At 43.9% G+C, this 24,203-nt stretch overlaps 1 pseudogene; it reads left to right on the forward strand.

The window, feature by feature from the left end:
* Positions 1 to 17,300: 17,300 nt before the first annotated feature.
* On the forward strand, positions 17,301 to 17,985 carry LOC104605736 (calcium-binding protein KRP1 pseudogene; annotated as a pseudogene).
* Positions 17,986 to 24,203: the final 6,218 nt, after the last annotated feature.

Genomic DNA, 24,203 nt, shown 5'->3' on the forward strand with positions numbered 1-24,203 from the left:
AATTTAAACAGATTGAATGGTCCAGACATTAAATTGAATCAGCTCAAAATGATTCACTGTATTCATTGAATTGGATTGGACCTGGTCCATTTCTAATGGACTGACATTGGAACGGATCGGATTCGACCAAATTCAATCCAATTGACACCTCTACTCATATGCACCCATGTAAATTAAACACCTCTACTCATGATAGATTGCTCAGCCAAATGTCAATGGCTGTCTGCAGCTTACTTCCTATCAGAGAGTGACATACCAGTATTGCACAAGAGTTTGGGAAAGAGAGAGGGTATTGAACCTTCCTCATGTATACTATTAATCTATTATACAAACCACATTTGCTCTAGTCCTGTGCTGAAACAACAAAATCAACACTGATTTCTTGCTATGCCCCACTTTGAATTACAATATTACATAAAGTGACATCTTCGTGGGCCATTGCAATAAATCAAGGGGATTGCAGTTCACTTATCCCATAAATCAAAGGCCTTGCATTGGTTTTGATGCATTCATAGTCAAATTTGATTGTATAATGTCGAGTTAATATGGATCTCCCAACAGAACAGCAGGTTCCACTACCGATCATGACTTGATACGATACATCTCATTGTAACTTGAAAGACTGGAACCCACCATAAAAATGGTAGCTACCATATCTTTACCCTGTACTTATACACGATGCACAGCATCCTTACGCTAATATCATACAAACCATTTGTATTTCAATCCAGAGGTTGCCTTTCTTTTATTTTAATTTAGAAATTTGTTTAAAGTTCATCATGATTTTTCATCATTATCTTATGATCCGTTTGGTTGCCGAAAAATAGTAGGATAAGAAAAAATGGGATGAAAAAGGAAATTTTATATTTTTCATTTTGACATCCTATGTGTGGTTGTTGAGACCAATTATTCTGTTTTTTAACGTTTGATTGTTGAAAAAATTTTGCAAGATGCTTGATTTCATTCTGGTGGAGGGTGATTTGACCCGACCTCCTAACTAAGGGATACATGGATATGACTCGACGTAAGTGACAGCTCAGCATGATAGCTTGGACACAACTCGAAGTAATGAGCTCGCTGAAACCCCAACAGAACAACTCGCTACAGCCCGCTACAGAATGGTTTGCTGCAAGGCAGCTCACTAATGGAGCTCGCTATGAAGGAGTTCGCTACAAGGGAGCTCGCTACAAAGGAGCTCGCTATTGAGTAACCCTGAGTCTTCGGAAAACTTCTTATCCGACAGGTCCGTGCTTGTTAGTCTGCTCCCATGTCTCTTGTCTAGCGGCGGAACATCTGCCAGTCTAGAGGACAGCGCCCACGTCTTACGTCAAGCGGCGACGTGCATGCCAGCTCTGCATAAAGTCTCTCAAGTGACAGGACCGTACCCTGTGACGGATACCTGCACCAATCAAATCAGCCTGATGAATAACAATTGTAGTAGAGAATCAGAGGTGGTTACACCCGATTTGGCAGCGCATTAATATATAAGGGCTCCGGCCCCCAAGGAAAAAGGGAATTGAATTTTTGGTAATCGAGTAGTGCGCATCTTTACTCTTAGCTCGTCTTCCCTTTACTACTCTCTAAGCTTTTCACCGAGTTCTAACTTAAGAATCGGAGTGCTCCCACCGGGTGTGCTCCCCGGGAATCCTTCATCTTCTCCTTCTCAGGTGTTGTCCATTGCCAGATAGGAGCGAGGCCCCTGCCAGCTAGGAGTGACCAGATCGCGCTACATCATTTGGTGCCATCTGTGGGAAACGCTTCAAAAAAGCCTTCCACCAAAACTTTGCAAACTTTAGTTCTCATGGCTTATTCCAATAACGCAGGACGCAATGCAGAAATGAACACCGCCGGTGAGCAACTCCAGGTCCCAGCGGTGTGTATTGGACAGTTCACCGTTACCCTCTCTACGGATGGAGTCCATTCTGAACGTGCCTCAGACAATGGCACCTGTGAACGCTCCACTCCCTTTCACGGTTGGAACAACCTTCACCAAACATTCCCTTGTTCCTCCCGTGACCGCCCAAAACCAGCTTGAAGACCTGGTGCAATGCATGCGAGCTATGCAAGCTCAGATGCAACAGGTTTAGCAATTCCAACTATATTAGCAGCAAGTGCTGCACCAAGTTTCTCAGCATCACTATTAGCAGCAGTTTCCTCTGCTGCCTCAGACCCAGCAACCGCTTCCTCCTCAACATCCGGCCATGCAACAAGTCCAGCCTCGCCGTAAGAACAAGAGTTCTTCTTGCCGGGGAGAGACCTCTCAGACCCAGAATCCTCGCAAGGGTCAAGTCTCATCCTATGGGAGGAAGGAAAGACCAGTCACCCCTGCCTCGCCGCACGCAGTCAGGTCGGGAGGGTCCCAGCCTACCAGGCCCGCATCACCTCAGCTTTTCGAGTTCGTGGCCCCGCTTGTGGAGAATCGATTCGAGGTCTTGGCTGCAGACTCCAAGCAAGATCCCTCTATCCGTAGCCATCACCAACAGTCTGTCCCCCTCCCTGCGAAAATTATGCCCGACAATACCGAGGCCAGCAGCACCAATGCAGAGCCCACAAAAAAGCAGCGGAGACGTCGCCGAGCTCGCCGAACTGCAACACACAACCCGCCCAATCTCAAGGGTAAGGAAGAGGTAAGCTAGGGTGAAATAAAAGTCACTCCGCTCCTCTCTGTACCATCCCCTCTGTCTCCTGAACTCTTGGCCATCCCAATGCCCAATGACTTCAAACTACTTCCCCTAGACAAATATGACGGATCATTCGACCCGAATGATCATGTAGACGCCTTTCAGTGACAGATGCACTTGGAAAGGGCCAGTGAATCCTGCATGTGCGTAGCTTTCTCCACCACTTTCAAAGGAGTGATTCGTACATGGTACAGGAACCTCACGCCAGGATCGATAAGAAGCTAGACGTAATTTGTGCAAGTCTTCACTTCTCATTTCGTCACCAGCAAGCGGTGCCCGAGAACCCAGGAGAGCCTCCTTGGCATAGTCCAGAGGGAAGGAGAATCTATCTAGAGTTACATCAAGTGGTTCAATGACGCTTGTTTACAGATACCTGACCTGGACCCCACAGTTCGACTTACTACGGCCAAGAGAGGCATCACGCACAAAGAATTCAAGTGGCACGCGGTGGTCAATCGACCCAAGACTGTAACCGAGTTCCTCAAGCTAACAAACCAGTTTATAGGGACGAAAGAGGAAATCAACCAGAAGGGTGAGCAGGTCGCTGAAAAAAGAAAAGGGAAGCCGAGTCCTCGACCCAGGGGGATAGCAAGAAGAAAAAAGACCTAGCTTGGGGGGCAAGGCCAGGTCAGCCTTTCCGAGCTCCACCAACAAAGAGGACAGACTACATGCCCCTGAACGCAGAGCGGCCCGAGATCCGTATATGGCGATCAAGGACACCCCATACGTGAAGTGGGCACCCCGACTGAGAGGGTACCCTAATGTAAAGAATAAGAACTTGTATTGTAGCTTCCATAAAGATCACGGTCATAGTACCGAGAGTTGTAAAAACCTCTGCGACGAGATAGAGGAGCTCATCCATCGTGGATACTTAAAAAATTTTGTACAAAATAATAATAATAAAGCAGGTCGGCAGGGGGAGCAAAGTAGAGACGCTCCCGAATCCATCAGCAGGCAAGCTGAGCAGCCACAGAGGCAGCCCCCCGAAGAGAGACCAGTTCGGGGCAACATACATGTGATCGTCGGAGGTTCAATCGTCGTGGGCTGCACCTCAACCGCAACTCGGACTTTAGCTCGAGAGGTCAGAAGGGAAGAATAGAACCCCTCGAAGCGGCCAAGGATAGAAGACCCGATCTTCTTCACTGAAGATGACGTGCGTAGGGTCCACTACCCCCACGATGACGCGCTCGTCGTAAAGATAAGGATCAATGACTTTGAAGTCAAGTGCGTCCTCATCGACTCCGGTAGCTCGACAAACATTCTTTTCAAGGTAGCGTTCAACAAGCTTTAGCTCCAAGAGAGCGACCTCAAGCCCGCAAGTACTCCCTTGGTAGGCTTCAACGAAGAGGAAGTCAGACCCTTGGGGAGAATCACAGTACCTGTGGAAGTCGACACCTGGCCTAGCATAGTGCGGCTCAACCATGACTTCTTTGTGGTCGCAACTCCCTCCCTGTACAATGCCATAATAGGTCGGCCCATCACCCATGCTCTTCGTGCGGTGGTCTCCACTTATTATTTGGCGATGAAGTTCCCCACGGACTTCGGAGTTGGGGTAGCGCGAGGCGATCAGCTCGAGTCTCGCAAGTGCTACGTCGCCGCCCTCAAAGGGAAAACCAATGTGGCAGATGACCTTAAGCTGGAGCGACTTGCGGAGCAGTGCGAGGAGCGAGCTACACCCACAGAAGAGACTATCTCTATCCCAACTTCGACAGAGGACCTAGCTCGGACACTCCAAATTGGCGCTTCAATCGAGGAGCCTCTGCGATCCCAACTGATAAGCTTTTTACTTGAAAATTTAGATGTTTTTGCATGGTCCACGACAGAGATGCCCGACATAGACCCTAACATCATAACTCACAAGTTGAATACTGATCCTGTTGTTAGGCCCGTTAGACAGAAGAAATGCAACTTAGTCCCAGAGCGCTGGAGAGCAGTTGATGAGGAGGTCAAGAAGCTCCTCGCGGCCAACTTTATTAGAGAGGTTTACCCGAGCTGGGTAGCCAACCCTGTCCTGGTAAAGAAGGCCAATGGAAAATGGCGCATGTGCATCGATTATACCGACCTGAATCGAGCTTGTCCGAAAGATTGCTTCCCACTCCCCAAGATTGACTGCCTGGTGGATGCGACCTCAGGGCATGAGTTGTTGAGTTTCTTGGACGCCAACTCGGGCTATAACCAGATAAAAATGGACCCTGCCGATGAAGAAAAGACGACCTTTATAACCGAACTAGGCCTATATTGTTACAAAGTCATGCCCTTCGGACTAAAAAATGCTGGGGCTACCTTTCAAAGACTTGTAAATAAATTATTTAAGCCATTAATTGGCAGAAAAGTAGAATGTTATGTAGATGACATGGTTGTCAAGACTCATTTTTGAAGTAATTTAATACAAGACTTGCATTCTGTTTTTGAGATTTTGCGTAAATTTAATATAAAGTTAAACCTTCGGTGTCACATTGGATAAATTCCTAGGGTACATCATCAACCGACGTGGCATTGAGGGCAACCCAGAAAAAATTAAGGCAATCTTAGATATGAGACCACCCCGGAAATTGAAGGAGGTTCAGAGGCTGAATGGCCGCATAGCCGCTTTGAGCTGCTTCATGTCCAAATCAGCAGATTGTTGCATGCCTTTCTTTAAGGAAATTAAAAGCAAAGGCTTTGAATGGACTGAAGAATGCCAGCTCGCGTTCGACGAGCTCAAAAAGTACCTCGCCAGTATCCCGATCTTAACCCGACCCGAGGAGGGTGATGTTTTGGAGCTATACCTCTCTGCAAGTGACGAGGTGGTCAGCTCGGTACTAATAAGAGAGGTAGATAGGGTCCAACGACCTATCTACTATATTAGCAAAGTGTTGCAGAGAGTAGAGACGAGATATCCAGAGATTGAAAAGTTGGCATATGCTCTAGTCATTGTAGCTCGGAAGCTTCGCCCGTATTTTCAAGCTTATACTGTCGTCGTCCTCACCAACAAACCTCTGAGGCAAGTCTTACTCAAGCCCGAGGTCTCTGGTAGGTTGACAAATTAGGCCATAAAACTCAGCGATTATGACCTCCAGTACAAGCCACAAACTGCTATCAAGGCCCAAGCCTTAGCCGACTTTGTTGCAGAATGCACTTTCAGCACCGAAGTCCCCAGGCTGGTCGAGCCCGAGGCCCCCAGGTTAAATGAGCCCTAGGTTCCCATGTTGGTTGAGCTCGAGCATCGTGAGGTAGCAACCAGCGCGGCTTCTCTTCTAGTTAGATCGAACCCGATCTGGGATGAGGAGCCTTGGATCCTTAACATAGATGGCTCGTCCAACCAACAGGCAGCGGAGCTGGAATCGTTTTGTATGGGCCAAGCGGGGTGAAACTGGAGTATGCGCTACGCTTTGAGTTCGCGGCGTCCAACAATGAAGCGGAGTAAGAGGCGTTACTAATAGGACTGGCTCTAGCAAACAAAGTGAAAGCCAAACACATCGTCGTCTGCAGTGATTCTCAGCTCGTGGTCAACCAAGTTACAGGTGAATACGAAGCCTGCGAGCCAATCGTGATCTTCTACTTAGCCAAAGTAAGAGAGGCTCTGCTCAACTTCCAGTCACACTTCATCAAGCAAATCTCGAGATCAGAGAACGTTGAGGCCGACGCCCTATCTCGGTTAGCCAGCACCAGTGATAATACCATGAGAACCGTGTACACAGAGAACTTGCCTCGGCCTAGCATTCTCGGGGGGCAGAGGAGGTCGCTCTTGTCATTCAAGCAGAACCGAGCTGGATTGATCTGCTCGCGAGCTTCCTGCTACATGGGACCCTCCCTGCAGATCGCAATGCCGCCAGAAGGGTAGAGCGTCAGGTGGCCAAATACGTCATAATAGACGAACGGCTGTACCGAAGGTCTTACACGCTCCCCTATCTGCACTGCTTGCGACCTTCCGAGGCCAAGCTTGTGCTCCGCAACACTCATGAGGGCCTATGTGGGGGACACTTGGGGGGCAGGGCTCTCGCCCAGAAAGTGCTGCGACAGGGATACTACTGACCAACAATGAAGCCAGATGCGATCGAGCTCGTCAGAAGATGTGACAAGTGCCAGAAGTACGCCAACATCCACCATCAGCCTACCACCGACCTGAAGTACCTCACCAGCCCGTGACCTTTCGCACAATGAGGGATTGATATACTCGGACCATTTCCACCAGCAACAGGACAAAGGAAGTTCTTGGTGGTGGCAGTTGATTATTTTACCAAGTGGGTAGAAGTTGAACCTATCACAACGATCACAGCGCAGAATGTGCAAAACTTCTTCTGGAAGAATATAGTGTGCCATTTCGGACTACCCCGAGTACTGATCTCTGACAACGGTAAGCAGTTCGAGGATATTAAATTTCAGAACTGGTGCAAAGATATGGGAATTCAACAAAATTTCACCTTGGTGGCACATCCTCAAGCAAACGGCCAAGTAGAGGTCACGAACAGAGCCATTCTCTACGGACTAAAGGCACGCCTCGATCGAGCTAAGGGGCTATGGGTAGACGAGCTACCCAGTGTACTATGGGCTTATCGGACCACAGTAAAGACCGCAACAGGCAAGACTCCCTTCAACCTCACTTATGGCACTGAAGCAGTCATCCCAGCCAAGGTCGAAGTTCCCACGCTACGTCTGGAAGTGTATGATGACAAGGCAAATGAAGACGAGCTATGCACCAACCTCGACCTACTTGACGAGGTACGGGACCTCACATACATTAGGACTGTGGCCTACCAGCAAAGAGTAGCTCGGTACTATAATGCCAGGGTCAAAAAGCGGAACCTCTGTGTCGGAGACCTGGTTCTTCGTAAAGTCATGGTACCTGAGCCTGGTGTTGGTAAGCTCGGGCCGAATTGGGAAGGACCCTACCGAGTAAAGCAGGTTCTTAGGGAAGGAACGTACGATCTCAAAACCCTAGAAGGGAAACAAGTACCTCGGGCATGGAATATTGTTAACTTAAGGCAGTCTGTAATCACCGATCTGAGTGGACTATAGTCGCTCCCAGAGGCTAAGGGCCAATAGGCCGAGCTAACAAAAGACCTCGGCACTATAAGACCCAGTCGCCTCTATGGCATGGGCGAACTATAGGAGAGTGGACCATAAGTCACTCCCCCAGCCTAAGGGCTAAAACGCTGAGCTAACGAAGACCTCGGCACCGTTAAGACCTAACTACTTCATCAGCATAGGCTAAGTATTAATACCAAACGCGGAGGTAGCTTGGGTCTGAATCCTATGCTGCATAGCCCGCCCCGATATACAAGTTGGACCCGCTAGGGACAACCGACTTCAACTTAAGTAACACAGGTGCATACAGGTCGGGCATATGCTCACTGTGTTGATCACCTCGGTGTACATTATAAAATCACCCCTACTAAGTACGAGGAGATAGCTCGGGATGACGATAGTCGAGAAACCCCACTTTGGGTGCTTAGCTCTAGCATTTCGGGTGAAATAGTCACTTCGGAAAAAGAGAGAATCGCACAACACTTAGCAGAAAAAAGGAACATTTCATTACTAGTTCTAAAAAGGAAACCGGGCCTAACAGCCCGGGAGAGTACATCAGTAAAGCAGAAAGAAAAGAAAGAGAACCGGGCTCAATCGCCCGGGAGCAACCACTTCAAAAGTCATTTTTCAGAAGAAGAAAAAAAGAGAGCAACCAGCCTCAAGACCCCACCTCCTCTACATCCTCGTCACTTTCTTCCAGGGAGTCGGGCTCCTCCTCCTCCACAGCGTCCACCGTCTTTGTGGCCAAGTCTCTCATTGTTACGCCCTCAAGGTTAAGGCCAAAGAACTTCATCCGGACCAGCCAAGCTTGAACCCTGAGCGGTAGGACTTCGAGTCGTATTTGACTTGGAGGTCATGGAACTGCTGGGACTCTTTGAAGTCCTCCACCGCCTTGGCCCGCTCTGCCTCCACCGCGGCATCGAAGTTTCAGGTCCTCTCATGGAGTGTGGACTCCAAGCCCTGGGCTTGCTGGCGAAGAAGCTCCCTCTCCGCCACCACCCTCGTAGACTCCTCCCTATAACGGGCACTCTCCTCAGACAGTTGAGAGATCCACGTTTCCTGGTCCCTAACGAGCAGCTCATGGGCCTTGCTCCCCTTCTGAACCTAGAGGTACTCATCCCGGGCCTGGTCGAGCTCGCGTTGGAGCGTCTGCACTTCCGACCTCTGATCGGCGGCGTCGTGGGAGTGGATAGCAGTTTGACAGGCCATGGCATGGATGACAGAGTTCAGCTGCCGATAGAAAGTTGAAGTAAGTAAGGGGGAGAGAGAGAAAAGAAAAGGGAGGGAGAAAAAGAGAAGAAGAAGGCACTTACCACCATGCAGTGAGCCGAGGCTAGCTTGGCGAGCTGCCTATGGTGCATTCCGGCCAGGCTCGTGACCTCCTCATCAGTGACCGCCTGTCGGTTCCTCCGCGAATCCACGAGGAAGTTGGTGATGCTTTCGTCCCTTCCCTTGGTAGGAAACCACGGGAAGACGGTGGGGCCGAACTGCGCAGCTAAAGGGTACTACTCCTGGGGTGGGACCTCTTCTTCTTCACCGCCTCCAGTGGCTACTCCCTCAAAGGGCACAGGTGGGTCCTCCGACAGCGGAACAAAGGCTAGATCCACAACCTCGAACTCGACGGCCCCAAAAGTGGACGCTTGGTCGGGGCGTGACCTCTTTGCCCTACGCTTCTAGTTGCTCGACAAAAGGCGACGTGCATCCACACCAGACATGTAGGTTACAAGAATCACAAGGCATTAGTCCAGCTCGAAAAAAAAAGGAAAGAAAAGGCGACCTAAGGGTGACCTACCGGGGCTCAAGCCGGCTTGTATGAGCTTGTCCTCAGCCAAGTAGTCCCAATAGAGGAAGCCTACCCCTGCCCAAGACTGCAACGTTTCTTGAACTTTTGGGTTCAACTCAACGCTCGGATCCTGAACGGCGGCCCTCCAGTGGGTCGGAAAGGGCCACCCCTCAGGGTTGCGAACTACAAAATAACCCTGCTTCCAGGCTGGGATCCTGTTTGACAGATCGTGGAGGAGCTTGAAGCCAAGACGAGGAGAAAAGTAATAAGAGCGCCTTTCTGGAGGGCTCCAGGGGAGGCATTCTTAATTGACAAGATAGTGGCAAAGATATCAAGGGAAAGAAGGAGACAGTACTCGAAAAATAGAGAAATTGTCCCAACCACATTACGGATTGAGTTCGGATGGAGTTGGTCTATGGTGACACTGAAATGGGTAAGAACCTCCACTATCAAAGGATGTAAAGGGAGTCGGAGACCATCCATGAGCTGCTCCTCAAAGACCACGATCTCGTCGTGGCCGTTTTCCGAGGGATAGTTACCGGATGGGAGGCTGTAGATGAGATCCCTGGGGAGGTTATAGTAAGAGACTAGGGCCCGAAGCCTCTCCGTTGACATGGAGGAAGGGCCGAAGCTATCTGGCTCCCGACCCCGGGAAGTGGAAGCCGAGTTATTGGAGGCCTCTCAGACTTCCGGAGCCTGCCTTTCAGGGAACTCCCAATCTCCCCCCGAGCTCGAGGGGACCTCACCCAGATTACCGTCTCGGGAAAAGCCATCATAGTACGGATACCCAAACATTGTTTGGACAGAGTAGAGGACTCACCAGAAAAGCAAACTGAGAAAGCGACGAAAACGGGGAGAGCTCGAGCAAACAAGGCGAAGGCGCGACCTCAAACTGAAAGCAAGGCAAGTTTGCGTAAAGACAATGAGGCCTGGGGCCCTCCTATTTATAGCCACTATGCCCAAAAAACCAACGGTCTCGATCAAAATGGATCCAACGACTTATAATAAAGCCGGCTGCACGTCCTCCTAGACTGAAATAAAGATGGTTGCACGTCTTCCAAAACTGAAGGCAGTTTGGCACATTTTTTGGCGCCCAAAAAATCCAGAAGTCACCTGACATCCGCGCATATACATCATGCAATCAGTCAACCTAGTTTTAAATATGGGTCAAATCCACCCATCACTTCATGAACTCCCCGCGCTAGAGTGAGACTCTTAGCCCGGGGAGTGGGGGGCAATTGATGGAGGGTGATTTGACCCGACCTCCTAACTAAGGGACACGTGGATATGACTCGACGTAAGTGATAGCTCAGCATGGCAACTTGGCCACAACTTGTTATAATGAGCTTGCTGAAACCCCAATAGAACAGCTTGCCACAAGACAGCTCGCTACAGCCTACAACAGAACGGCTTGCTGCAAGGCAGCTCGCTATTGGAGCTCGCTATGAAGGAGTTTGCTACAAGGGAGCTCGCTACAAAGGAGCTCGCTATTGAGTAACCCGGAGTCTTCGAGAAACTTCTTATCCGATAGGACCGTACTTGCCAGTCTGCTCCCACGTCTCTTGTCCAACGACAGAACACCTACCAGTCTAGAAGACTGCGCCCACATCTCACGTCAGGTGGCGTCGTGCACACCAGCTCTGCATAACGTCTCTCAAGTGACAGGACCGTACCCTGCAACGGATACCTGCGCTGATCAAATCAGCCTGACGAATAATAGCTATAGTAGAGAATCAGAGGCGGCTACACCCGATTTGGCAGTGTCTTAATATATAAGGGCTCCGGCCCCCAAGGAAAAAGGGAATTGAGTTTTTGGTAATCGAGTAGTGCGCATCTCCACTCTTAGCTCGTCTTCCCTTTACTACTCTCTAAGCTTTTCACCAAGTTCTAACTTAAGCATCGGAGTGTTCCCGTCGGGCGAGCTCCCAGCAATCCTTCATCTTCTCCTTAGGTGCTGTCCGTTACCAGTTAGGAGCGAGGCCCCTGCCAGTTAGGAGTGTCCAGATCGCGATACATCACATTCCCCTTCCAACCATTAACAATAGTCGAACATGAACACCCATGGTTGTCTCCTATGTTTCCCTTCAACCATTATCAATGATGATGACAGAAGTTTAGCAAAGTTTAGATCTACAAAAATAAATTGTTATACTTAATAGAAGAGGTTCATGATACCAAATATGCAATAGAGGTTTTAACATATCTGCAACGGTGGTGATGGCCAAGAAATCAGGGATGCCTAAGAAATCTAACTAATATATCATGAAAAAAATTACAAACTTGTTAAATCTGCAACGATGAAAACAGAGGTTTAAACAGATCTACCAACATTTGGTTGTCGAAAGGCTAAGAAAACAGGAACGTAGAAAAGCAACGAAGTTAAAATACAAAAAAGAAAATAGTTTACCGGAGAGAAATGGAGCATGGATAGGTCTTACCTTCGTTGGAGATGAACAGTGATTGGACTCTTTGGCAGTTGGGGTTCTGAAGCTTAGCTAGGAAGAAAAACAATGAGGTTTTTGAGAATAAAAATACAAAAAAAAATAGTTCAATGAAAGAAAGCGGAAGAGATTCCATGTCTTAACTTCACCGGAGATGAAACACCCTATTGATAGTCTGAAGCTCGACTTGGAAGATAACAGATAATAAGTTTTCAGAGAAAAAAAAAATACAAAATCATCAATAACTTTTGAAAACGTCCAGGGAACCCTATGTTAGTGAGATTTTGTTTTCCAAAATTCAGTATCTGTTAGAACGGACCAATAGTGTTCATTGACAAAAATTGTCTATGCCAACACAAATGCAAATTTCATGACCAAACTGCCCTTGAACGGGATTCAGCCTTATTAAACATATTTTTCTAACTAAAATGGTCTTTAGTGTCCAATTGCCTTATATATAAGATTTCTACTCATTGAGAGATGTTTTGTTATGATTGTGTTGTTTGAAAGCATTCCAGCAAAGCTCAAAATGGGTTTTGGGTAGAATAATAATAGGGGTATTTCTGAAATATTAAAATATAGGTCAAATATGACAAAGGGTAAAATAGTAATCTACTAACACCCGTTACTCTGTTTAATGTCAAGTTACTGTCATGGTTTCCCTCCACATTTTGAAAAAGTTATGGTGAGATTTAAGAGAAATAACAATATGTCATGATGAGTTTTAGACAATTTATATTATATTCCAAATTCCATCATTAGAATTGAGAGAATAAGTTAAAAAAATAAAAAAAAAAATGCCTTTCAACACATTGAATGCAGTGGCAAATTTTTTAAACTACCTTTATGGTTTAGCTAATTGACTAACTCTATTTTTACTGTTTACATATTGCCTTAAAATACCCTACTATTGCTAACAATTGCCATCATTATTAAGCACCAATGAAAGAAAATGAAATGTCAAACTTGCCCTCCACTATTAATTTCAGGAACCTTCTTAAGTTCTCCATTGTTGTGCATTTGTTATATCTCGCTACTGCCACCGCTGTTGTTGTTGCTACATAGGGCTGTCAATGGGTCGGTTCCGACCTGATGGACCCAAACTGATTGGGCTGGTTTTGGTTATGGGAACTGGAACCGACGGGTCCGTTCCAGGTCCTGATTACTATCGGTTAAGAAACGGTTCCACCTAATCCTGAACTGATTCAGACCCGACCTGATATATAACGTATAATATATTAAATAACTAAATTATATAATATATAGAATATTTAATATATATTAAACATAAACATTTTTTATTTATTATAATCGGGTCTTCCAGGTCAGACCCGATTGTCCCAAGAATCGGTTGGTTCAGTTCCGGGTCCAAAAATTACAGGCCCTATCGGGTCCGGTTCCCGGTTCAGGTTCTCAACATTTCATGTTGGATTGATTCCGGTTCCAGCTGGTTCTGACCCAGACCCGATCCATTGACAGTCCTATTGCTACGAGACTGAATCTGCTCCTCACACCTGGCGCCTCACACACCTCCTACCATTTAGAACATCTCCCGTACTTATCAATTATTATTCACGGGAGATGTTCTCAATGCTCAGGCGCCCAATTGTGAGGAGCAGATCCCGTCTCTATTGCTACATCCATCACCCTCACCCACCACCTCACAATCTTCTAGAACCCTCCTGAGTTGTCTGTCATGAAACGAAGCTCGAGTACCCTAGTCCTGAAGCGGATGGGAGTTTCGGAGTCCAAATTTCAAACACTTTTGTAGTTGCTTGCGCTTGAATCTTGGTGGTTTTCTAGGTTGTTCAAACATGTCACAGTTCACAATTTTCCCGTTCTTGATTTTGAAAATATTATTGAAAAACCAGTCTGCTTGTAATTAGTCCTTTTGTGTACTTGTTAGGGACGAAATCTATTCATGGAGAATGGTGTGATGAACTAATGGATCATCCAATGCATCGAAAGAGTGTGGCGTAATGTGTTTCAATGTCAACTATGCTCTGATGGGCGTCACTAGTTAGGGACGAAGGGCTAGCCCAAGAAATGCTAACCCCGCTCATTGATTTGTTATTCTGGGCTTTTTTCCATTCATATGTGGGGGTGTGTCTCTTTGCTAACTAGAGAAAACTGCCACTTTGTCTACCCAGTTCCCTCCACTTTGTCAAATTCATTCATCGTCGTCTACTCTCTCCGTACAAGCATGGATGGTGGGAGAGCCTATTGAAGCAAAAGAGAAGCATTTACACTTATACTAAGCAAAACCAGCATAACCCCTTGAGTTCTCTGGGTTTGAATTGCGATGGGGATGCTCGAGTTGCTTTGAATGCTCTAGAGATCTCTGCAACAATGGCTACCACTCGAAGACCCAATTGCTAGACCCCCGATCAAGATCACACTTCATGTTCTCAAGCTAAAATGTTTGAGGGACTGTCTTCTGATGCAACTAGTGTGATGGATACCAATGGTGATACTGACAGCAGCTCTTCCCGAACTGCAGAAAACGGGGCAAGTTCAAATGTAGCCAATGCCACCCTTGATGATGTCAAAGAAGCACTGCAATGCAAGCACCTGGATTATGACTGGGCAAGGGATGAACACTATAACTTCATTAGTGCACCCCACAAATCAATGAGGGGAAGTGATGCCGATGCAAAAATCTACTGGCTAGCAAGAATGTTGGAAGGAAGAGAGCAGCCAGTGTACATTGCTTGGCACCTCATCAGGTTTGCAAGTGGGAATGCTGGATTGGCTAACCCATCTGCACTAAATCAAGCTGTTCCTTGTTACCAAGCTTGCCATTTTTTGGGCATGCCTAAGTGCAATGTGATCCTTGCACAATGTGTAGCATACTTTGTTTTGGCTCCCAAGTCTTTTGCTGTTTACATAGCAATAAAAGAAGCGTAGAAGTTGGTGAAGGAATCAGGTGGACAAAATGAAGGGGTGCTTCTGCATTTGAGAAATGCACCAACAAAGCTGATCAAAGAACTTGGATATGGGAGTCTCAGTATCCTTAGATTTTTATCATGACCACATTGATTAGAGGAAAAGGAGAGTAGTATTTGTGTACTAACATAGCTCTGATGAGGAGGGAAGGGAAGGGAAGACCAATGAAGAGGAGGAAGATTTGAGATAGTAGAGGATGACTACTGGACGAGCAAACAATAAGGCCTTGTTCGATTTTCTGGGTAAATGCAATTACTAGGTAAGTTTTTCTTGGAACACTTGCCGGGGTAAGTACATTTACCCATGTGATCAAGATCGTTAGAATTAACAAAGGAAGATGGCAACATTTTCCGTACTTGGTTGGCAATTTCACAGTTTTCAAAAATATGATCAAGATCTTCATCTTCACCCCAAAAGCTGCAAGTTCCATTGACATTAAATCCTTTATTTTTAAGGAAAACTTTTGTAGGGAGCTTCCTTTTCAGGAGAAGGTACATAAAGGTTTTCAATTTCAGGGGACAACTTAAATCCCAAATAATTGAATTCCAATTCAGGTTACTACTTCCATTATTTATCGATGTTCACTTTATTCTATAGACCGAGCTGACAGAAAATTTATCATCAGTAACTAATCTCCAATATTAGATTGTTTTCCCTTGAGCCCAAGGGAATAAAAATAGATTTGATTTTCTCCCATATATTGATGGGACGAAGCTCCGGATTTTACACTCCATCCAAACATTCATCTCTCCTCCATAACCTCACTCACTAAAAGTTCATTATCGTTAATCATTTCTTGAGGAATAGTCTCCTCATGCATCACATCTTCAGCCTATCTATCTTTCCAAAATCTTATTGATTTACCATTTTCTAGGGATGTAAATGGATCGGATCAGATTCAAATCAGGGTATATTTAAATCCGATCCGATATTGTTCATGTTGAATCCGATCCGATTGGATCTTATAGGACTCGATTTGAATTTGAATCCTATTGATAAGTCAAATCTTCAAATCCAATCCAATCCGACTTGTTTTCTTTAAAAATTAATAAATTATTAAAAGAAAATAAAACATACTAATTGAAATAAAGTAAAAACAAAAATACAAGTATTTTTTTAATTATTTTCGTCATATATATACATGTTTTTTAAAAAATAAATAATATAACAAATTTATAAAAATATAATATAAAAATAAATAACATATATATATATGTATTATATATATTTATAAGTATATAATATATATCGGACTGGATAAGGGGTGATTTGAATTCGGTCCAATTTCTGGTCAGATCCTCTTATCTTATTCTAAAATCCAAACAGGGGTGATCCAAATTTGATCAAATAAGATCGGATCATGCACCCCTACCATTTCCCAACTCCCATCCTTATTCCTTTACTAAGAAATCCCTATTAAGAATTCCTCTCCACGCCCAAGATATGACAACGTTTACTTGAATTTCTCCCACAAAATAACTTATCTCACGGGTATCCACTAATAACTAAAATAAAAGTAAAAGACAGAATTACCCAAAATATCCCAAATTTCTAAAACTTTTGGTTGTGGTCTTAGGAGTCTAGAGTAGACACACATGAAGAACATCTCATTCTCTGCATGGTATTATACAGGGGGAGATGCTCCTAATTCACGGGGATAATATATTGTGGATAGACGTGGGCAGAATTCTTATGGTCAAGAGATCCGGCGGAGTCTGCTCTTAATCCAACTACCCGAAATGGCCGAAACTTTTGAGGTTTAAAATTCAAACTAAAATATTCTAACCTCATCGGTTTTTCCAGAGACAAGCATATTAAAAAATACACGTGCGTCACATCTAACATGTCGGGAAGAGTGGGCTATAACCCAACCTAATGGGCCTCTTTTGTTTTATTTTGAAGCCTTCAGCTAAACCTAATTGGCCTTTTTTTTATTTATTTTGAAGCCTTACGACTAAACCTAATGGGCCTTTATTTAGGTAATTTTGACGATAAAAAAAAAATTAAAAATGAAAGTATAGCCATAGCCATGGATCAGATATGCAGTTTCCTCACGTAACACGAAAATAATGGTTGAGATCATCTGAATGCAATGAACTTGGACGCTTGGATCTCTTAAGCTGGGACCTACTAGATTGTTGTATCCTGATCCCCTGAATGCCTGGCGGATTGTCACCTTCCCGGCAAACATGACTAGATTTCCCCCTATATTTTAAGAGCACGAGCCTCTGACCCTCTGCTACAAGAGAAGTGTTGTCTACAGTCCAAACTACAAAGAGAATAACCGGTGCAACTTCAAGGAAAGTGACGAATAGCAACATCCCCCAATCGATCCCAACACAACCCTTCATTACCTGTCTCTTGGTTGGCAACCATGCGAGGCAATCGTCCTTCCTCGAACTTGTCTTTGTCAGTTTTGCCTCTCCATATCGCTCTCTTATTTATAGATCCAGTCCTCTGGGGTGTATTGCATCTGTGGCTCGCTACTCTACAATCTCTGTCAATATACATAGACAAACACCCATCCTCATTACACAATTTCATCTAGCAATGGCCGGTAATGCCGTGGTGTTCGAAGATTTCCTGCCAACAATGGCTTCCAAGTTGGGAGGTGATGGGCTGATCGCGGAACTCTGTAATGGGTTTCGATTGCTCATGGATAACGAAAAGGGTCTGATCACATTCGAGAGCTTGAAGAGAAATTCTGCTCTTCTGGGTTTGCAGGGCATGAAGGATGATGAGCTACTGAGTATGTTGAGAGAGGGAGACATGGATGGTGATGGGGCACTTAACCAGATGGAGTTCTGTGCCCTCATGTTCAGATTGAGTCCTGAATTGATGGATGAGTCTATGAGGTGTTTTGAAGAAGCTCTAACAGAGGAACTGGCAGATTCCATGCCCTAGGATTTTATGGATTTGGGATGTAAAGTTGTAATCCCACCATCTCTAGGCACTAGGTGAGAGGAGAATATTTTGTGGTGTAAAAATTCTTATTCTTATTCCTTTACGGCTTTACTTTCCAGTATATGTTTCAAGAAATGTTTGAGAAAAATCTAGAAAATGCCATCTACAAATCAACTCTGCAATTGCTTTATTTTGTTTCATAGGGGGATATTCTTTACCTTGTTGATTACTTTACTCTTATTTTGTGCAAGTCGTGAATTTGGGAGGAACTCAGATCCTCATTAGAGAACGACGTAGGCTGCCATGCATCCAAAAAGTAACTTTGAGTAGACCTGAGTCAGGGACCTAAAAAGTAAAACAGTAACAAGCATCAATTTCTTGGGTTAATAGGATCAAGAGAACGAATGGTCACAAATTATACTTAAACATATGGAAGCAATGAGCCAATGACGCAATCTCAACACCTAACCCAATCCAGTAATCATCCATCATAGAGAAGAGTGAACAGGGGAGTGCTATATATTGGATAGAGAGCACCATAACTTGATCAGGTCAAAATCAATCTTGATGCCTCTGTCAAATTTAAAACTGGTGGACTTCAATTTGCTACATTGCTAGGAACTAACTGGAGAAACACATTATCAGCCAATCAACACTAGGGGCTTGGATGTCAAATGAAGCCTTATATTTTACTCCCAACTTGGAATATAATAGTAGCATTATTTGAGGGTGATTCAAAGCTTCCTATCAACTATATAAAAGAAAGAATAGCCTCTCCATCTATATAATACTGGCAAGTAAATCCATGCATGCAATGTGTGGGGTTGAATATAAATTCGGTTAGTATTAAGTTGACAAATTTGGATTTTGACATTAATTATTTGGATCTAAGCCAATTCCTATTTTGTGCTTATCTTTAATCGGCTCCTATAACCTAGACAAATCCATCTAATTTATCAAAGAGAAAAAAAAAAAAAAAGGTTAGAGAGATTTAAGAGGAAAGTATGGGGCCAAGTCAAGTTTTGTTTTTGTTTTTTTTAGCCCCCCCAACAGCTCAATCCTTGGGAATGGGGAGATGCAAAAAACGTTGACAATGAGAGAGAACAAAACGGCATGATACTGGAAAAAGTTGTGAGATTGAACCAGTATTACTTAGTGATAACCAATCAGATTGTATATTTATCAAAATTCACATGGGGGTAAGGGGTTTTGATTGGTTATCTATGTCTTTCCTATAACATAGATAACCACGTGTGTGCAACATGATTTTCAAAATTAGACTGGACCGAATGGTCAGACTGGAAAAATTGTGAATCGATCACTTGACCGGTTCTGTTTTACCCCAAAATCGTCATTTTGGCCAAAACCGTTGATTTGATTAACAAACTATTGATTCGGACGTTCAAATTGTTCGAACTGTCCAACAGTTTTTAGCTGCCTTTTTTTAATTTTTGTTAGAATGGGCCAAAACCAAACGGTTGGACCATTTAACCCGAGAAGCAGACCATGAAACGGTCCGTTTTTAAAAACCTTGGTGTGCAATGAGAGGAGAGGGAGATCATGTAAGCATTAAGGTGAGAGGGCTCTTGAGTCCTGACCCTCGTGTACACAAAACATTCCTTAAAGTTCATAGGTTTGCATTTACAAACCCATATAGAACTGCTCCCTTAATCCCCTTTTTCTCCTCTGTATTTCATAATACACATTATAGGCTGTGTTTGGTTGCAATACAAATAAATTTGCACTGATGAAAAACCATGACAATGCAAATGATCTGAATGTAAATTCTGATTTATTTCTGTTTTTAATTTTAGCTTATTTTGTTTGATTGAAATACAAATAAAGTAAATTAAGACATAAAGCATAATAAAATAAAACTTAAAACAAAATTAAACAAGAATTTGCATTTTTTTCATTTATGCTCTTATGCACTTATACTAGGACTTCAAGAGAAGAGACCATCTAAGCTATTTTCAGTCATGGTGGAGAATCGGGATTTATTCCTCACAAATCACACTTCACATCGACCTCACAGCACATATTCACCGTGTATTGGGAACATCTTCCCATGAAAACAACACACAAGTAGGGGAGATATTTTCCATATGCAACTGAGATGTCATGTGAAGTTGGTGTGAGAAGTAGATCCATGGTGAATTGCTCCCTTATGTACCCCATTTACCAAACAAAAGAAATTCAGACAGACATCTCCATGAGTTTGAATTTGCTCCTAACAAACCACTTTAGCCGCAAATTGAGAACATCCCCCTTGTCATTCATGGGGAGGAATACTGGTGGCAGATCCAGTCCCTATATACACCTATTTAGTGTAATGCTGTAATAGAGTACCTTCAACCAACTAATGGCAGATAAATTGATGAGATCTCCGATTGGTTATATTCACAGGCTGGGCTTTGGGCTGCGCCCTTTCAAAATTTTTGCAAAAGATAAGCCGAGACCAGCCCATGTGGAAGTCGTTTGGAGATCAAATTCCATTGCCACCTAGGTTCTTACGGCCCATTATGCAGCCAATGAATTGAGAAAACAAATGAAGAACCTTTTTTTTCTTTTCAACCTGCAATAGCCCATGAATCTATCCATTTACTAGTCAGTATTTTTATAGAAAGGGTGTTGAAATCTGTTGGGCTCCGTCCGCGCAGACTTAAAATCTGTTGGGCTCACACAATCCCAAAAGTAGAAAGAAGGATCCTTTTCAAAAATGACGATAAAAAGGGGTTTTACTGTTCAGTTCACCCTAAAAGATCTTAGCTTTATCGTATAGGTGCAATGAATTTTGATCACAGATTGATGCCAAATCATGGATAGGATGCGGTTTATAAAAGGGCTATTATTAGACTAGGAGGGAACTGTAATTTTAGATTTCTGAGGGGGAGTGGAGTCTATTTATCTCAAAATATAAGGAACAATGACGTTAGGTAGCATTGCGATAAAAAAAGTGTGACAAACGTCCAACTATTAAAACACATCCAAATGGATCTTGTTCAAAGAGCCTTTAAAACTTTACATAGAGAATATCTCCATACTTCTATGCTTTATTTGATGAGAAGATATGCTTAATGTAAATTTATAATGGATGTTGGAACAGATTTTACACTGATTGAATCGGGATTTAACATCAGAATAAAGCCTGTTCAAACAACTTTTATTGCCTTCCATTAAGAACATTTTCATTCTTGTATATCTTATTTTATAGAGAGATATTCCTAATACAAAATTGTAAAAGACTATTAAAACGGTGTGGACACGGTTTGCGCTGATGGAAGCCGACCCGAGCTTTGCCCAAAGCCCCCGGCCACCTACATTACATATCCTATGTCAATTCCCATATAACACCAACTTGCTTCAAAGCTTTTCTTTTTCTTTTTTTTTTTTAAATCCCTTGAAATTTCAGATAAATAGGATCCTCTGAATCAATCACAAGTTCACAACCGGTTTCAGATTGTGATGTCCAGTTCCGGCTTCCAGCCCTACACAAACAAACACTCTACATGCCTCTCACCTCAGTCACAATCTGTCACTCACAATCACGCCAATAGTTGTGCGGAAGCAATTGGAAGTTTGGAACTTGTCCGACCATGTATTTCCCTTTTCTCATGATTGATACGAGTATTCTGACTCCATTCATGGACTTACCAGTATGCTAATGAGCATTGACCGCACGATGAGAATCCAATCCACGCCTACTTCTCCATTTGTTGACACGTAGTCTGCTTGCCTGTCCATTACCTTCTTACCACGTCACGCCCACAGTACCAACCAACGGCTTCAAACAAAACAACACTACTTCATATCTTATTCGATAATTACTCGGACTCTTTAGGTCGGCAACACCTATTATCCAACACTTTTCGATTTAATCCTGCTTATTTTATATTCATTAAAAACCCCAATCCACAAATGCGTTGCCGTGGATCAATTACTGATCCAATTTTCCCAGGCAGACAGCTTGAGCCGGATTGTGACATGAATGCAAGCAACTATTAGGGGTGTTCATAAAAACCGGAAAATTAAAAAATTGAATCAAACCGAAAAAAAATCGGTTACAATTTAATATTTTTTACAAACCGAAGGACTGATTTGCTTTTTGGTTAACCTAGCAAATTAATAGTTAATCAAACCAATCGATACATATTAAATTATATACATATTTATATATATTAAATTATATACATACTATATACATATTATCATATTTATATTAATTATATGTAAATATATATGCACTATATATACATATATATATTATTTATTATATTATATATTTATAAATTTATTATAAATATATAAAAAACCAAAAAACTGAATAGTCAAAATTATAACGATCAAATTCAATTCGATTTTGGTTCAGTTAACTGAACCCTAAACACCCCAACCAACCATCTGGAAAGAAGAGAGGAAGAGAAGAAACACGAGCCACACAAGAGGGGCGTGTGTATGCAGCACCTAAACCTGATCAGGTTGGAAATTCTGGTTCAAATTTGGACCAAGCAATGGTATATAAAACAATGGGCGGTTTGGCAGGATTCTTTTACCGGTGAGCGGCGGTATGGCGGAATGGAGGGTGTCAAGTGTCAAAATGGAGATTGGAGAGGCAGAAGAAGTCAAGTCAAAACCCACATCTGACGTCGAGAAAGAGTCCGTATACAAACTAGTGGCGTGAGAAGAAGTTGAAGCCCATCCACATGAATATAATGCTTTATATCTCATTTCGCTTTCTCCTGAATCCCAGTTGATTAATTGCCTTCCCTCCAACTTCTTGCGAGACTGCCACCTCGTAGTCTGGCCGGCCCACTTGAGTTGAGGAATGTGATGAGCGATTTATATTTCAATAGATGGTTAGTGATGCTGTGATTTCCATCCCACTTCCACCGAACTGATTATTGCATAATGCACGAAAGATCAAATATAAAGGTAAGGACAGACGTGGGATTGCTGTTTATGCATAATTCCACATATATACATACATGATTTGTTTAAGATCAATCTTTAATCTTTAATCTGTAGTTTTCAGCCACTGATTCAGAATCCTATGAAGCAAATACATAAATTAAGTATTCCGTGCAAGTAACTAGGACTGTGGGCCCTAGTAAAACCTGCAATTGTTTGAGGGAATATATAGTCCAGGATGTGCAGATCCATGAGAGGATATGTGAATGGACCAACAACGCCAAGTATTGGATTGCAGACCATGGATCTACAACTTGACGGGTGTTGACCCGGGACCACTACTACAAGCCCCATTATCACGGAACAGTCAATTATTGGAGCCACGAAGAAAACGCCAAACCCTGTAGGACTCTCATTTCACTTGAAAGTTGAAACCCAACTTGCCTTGGGCAATTGGACGTCCCTCCTCGGAACAATGAACCCGTTACCATGTTGTCCCAATTCATAGAACCATCATCCGAATCCATCTTCACCATCCTCCACACAAACCAACCCCTGCCATCCACGTCTGACCTCTCCCCATCTCTCCAAGGCCAACTCCCTTTTTTATTTTTCTATATTCTTGGACCTTTTAATCTCTTCCATGCATTCTTCCGGTCCGTACTCGATACATCATACATACACATAAGTTAATGCTTAAAAAGTAACTGAATCTGAATGGTAGACGTACATACGCGTTTGTATTCCCGCCGCTGCCGGGACCCATAGTTTGTAAGATTCTTTGTAACTAGTAACTAATAATGACCCTTTCATGAGCTTTGGGGACACGTTCGTCTGAATCTGAACAAAGTCGCAGAAAGGACGGACTCAGCTAGGTAATTGAGGTGTTGCATCAGCCCCAGCCCAGGCTGGCCCTCGCAATCACAGCCTCACCCCTCACGCATCAGCCTCACAATCACAGCCCAGGCTGGCCCTCGCAATCCGGCCCACTAATGCTTGACAGCGCCAGCCATAGCAGAGGATCCCTCCGGAGTCAACCACGGAATAGTTAGGTGTACTCGCAAGTATCTATCGCACGGCTCTCATTCTCCAGCTCCTTCAAATATAATATATGAGGTAATTCTCTCTTGATAAGGGATCTGGGTCCTAGAATCCTAATACAGTTCTTGCATTTACTTCTAATGCCTTTAATTAAATTCTTGCACCTATCCCGCTTCATTAGCATTTATTCTTGGGGACCCGGTGCATTTGAGGACTATCATCGAGATCCTCGTCTGCACCTTCCCCCACCTTACACCTCGTACTAACCTGAGCATCGGAGTCTCTGCCTCGGGTCTTCACCCGAGGCCTCTGACATCTCTTGTTTTGCAGTATCTCGGATCTCTAGGGACCTCGTCACCGAACCAACGACCCGCAGTCCTCAACTTCTATCGTACTAAAAAGGGAATATCTCGCCTCGGTCTACAGTCCTCAGCCTCACCTTACCCTCCCCTGAATCCTCAAAGCCTTCAGCCTATCTTCGGGACTTAGGGG

Source organism: Nelumbo nucifera, chromosome 1 (assembly GCF_055504915.1).
Source record: "Nelumbo nucifera cultivar China Antique chromosome 1, China Antique-T2T, whole genome shotgun sequence".
NCBI lineage: Eukaryota > Viridiplantae > Streptophyta > Magnoliopsida > Proteales > Nelumbonaceae > Nelumbo > Nelumbo nucifera.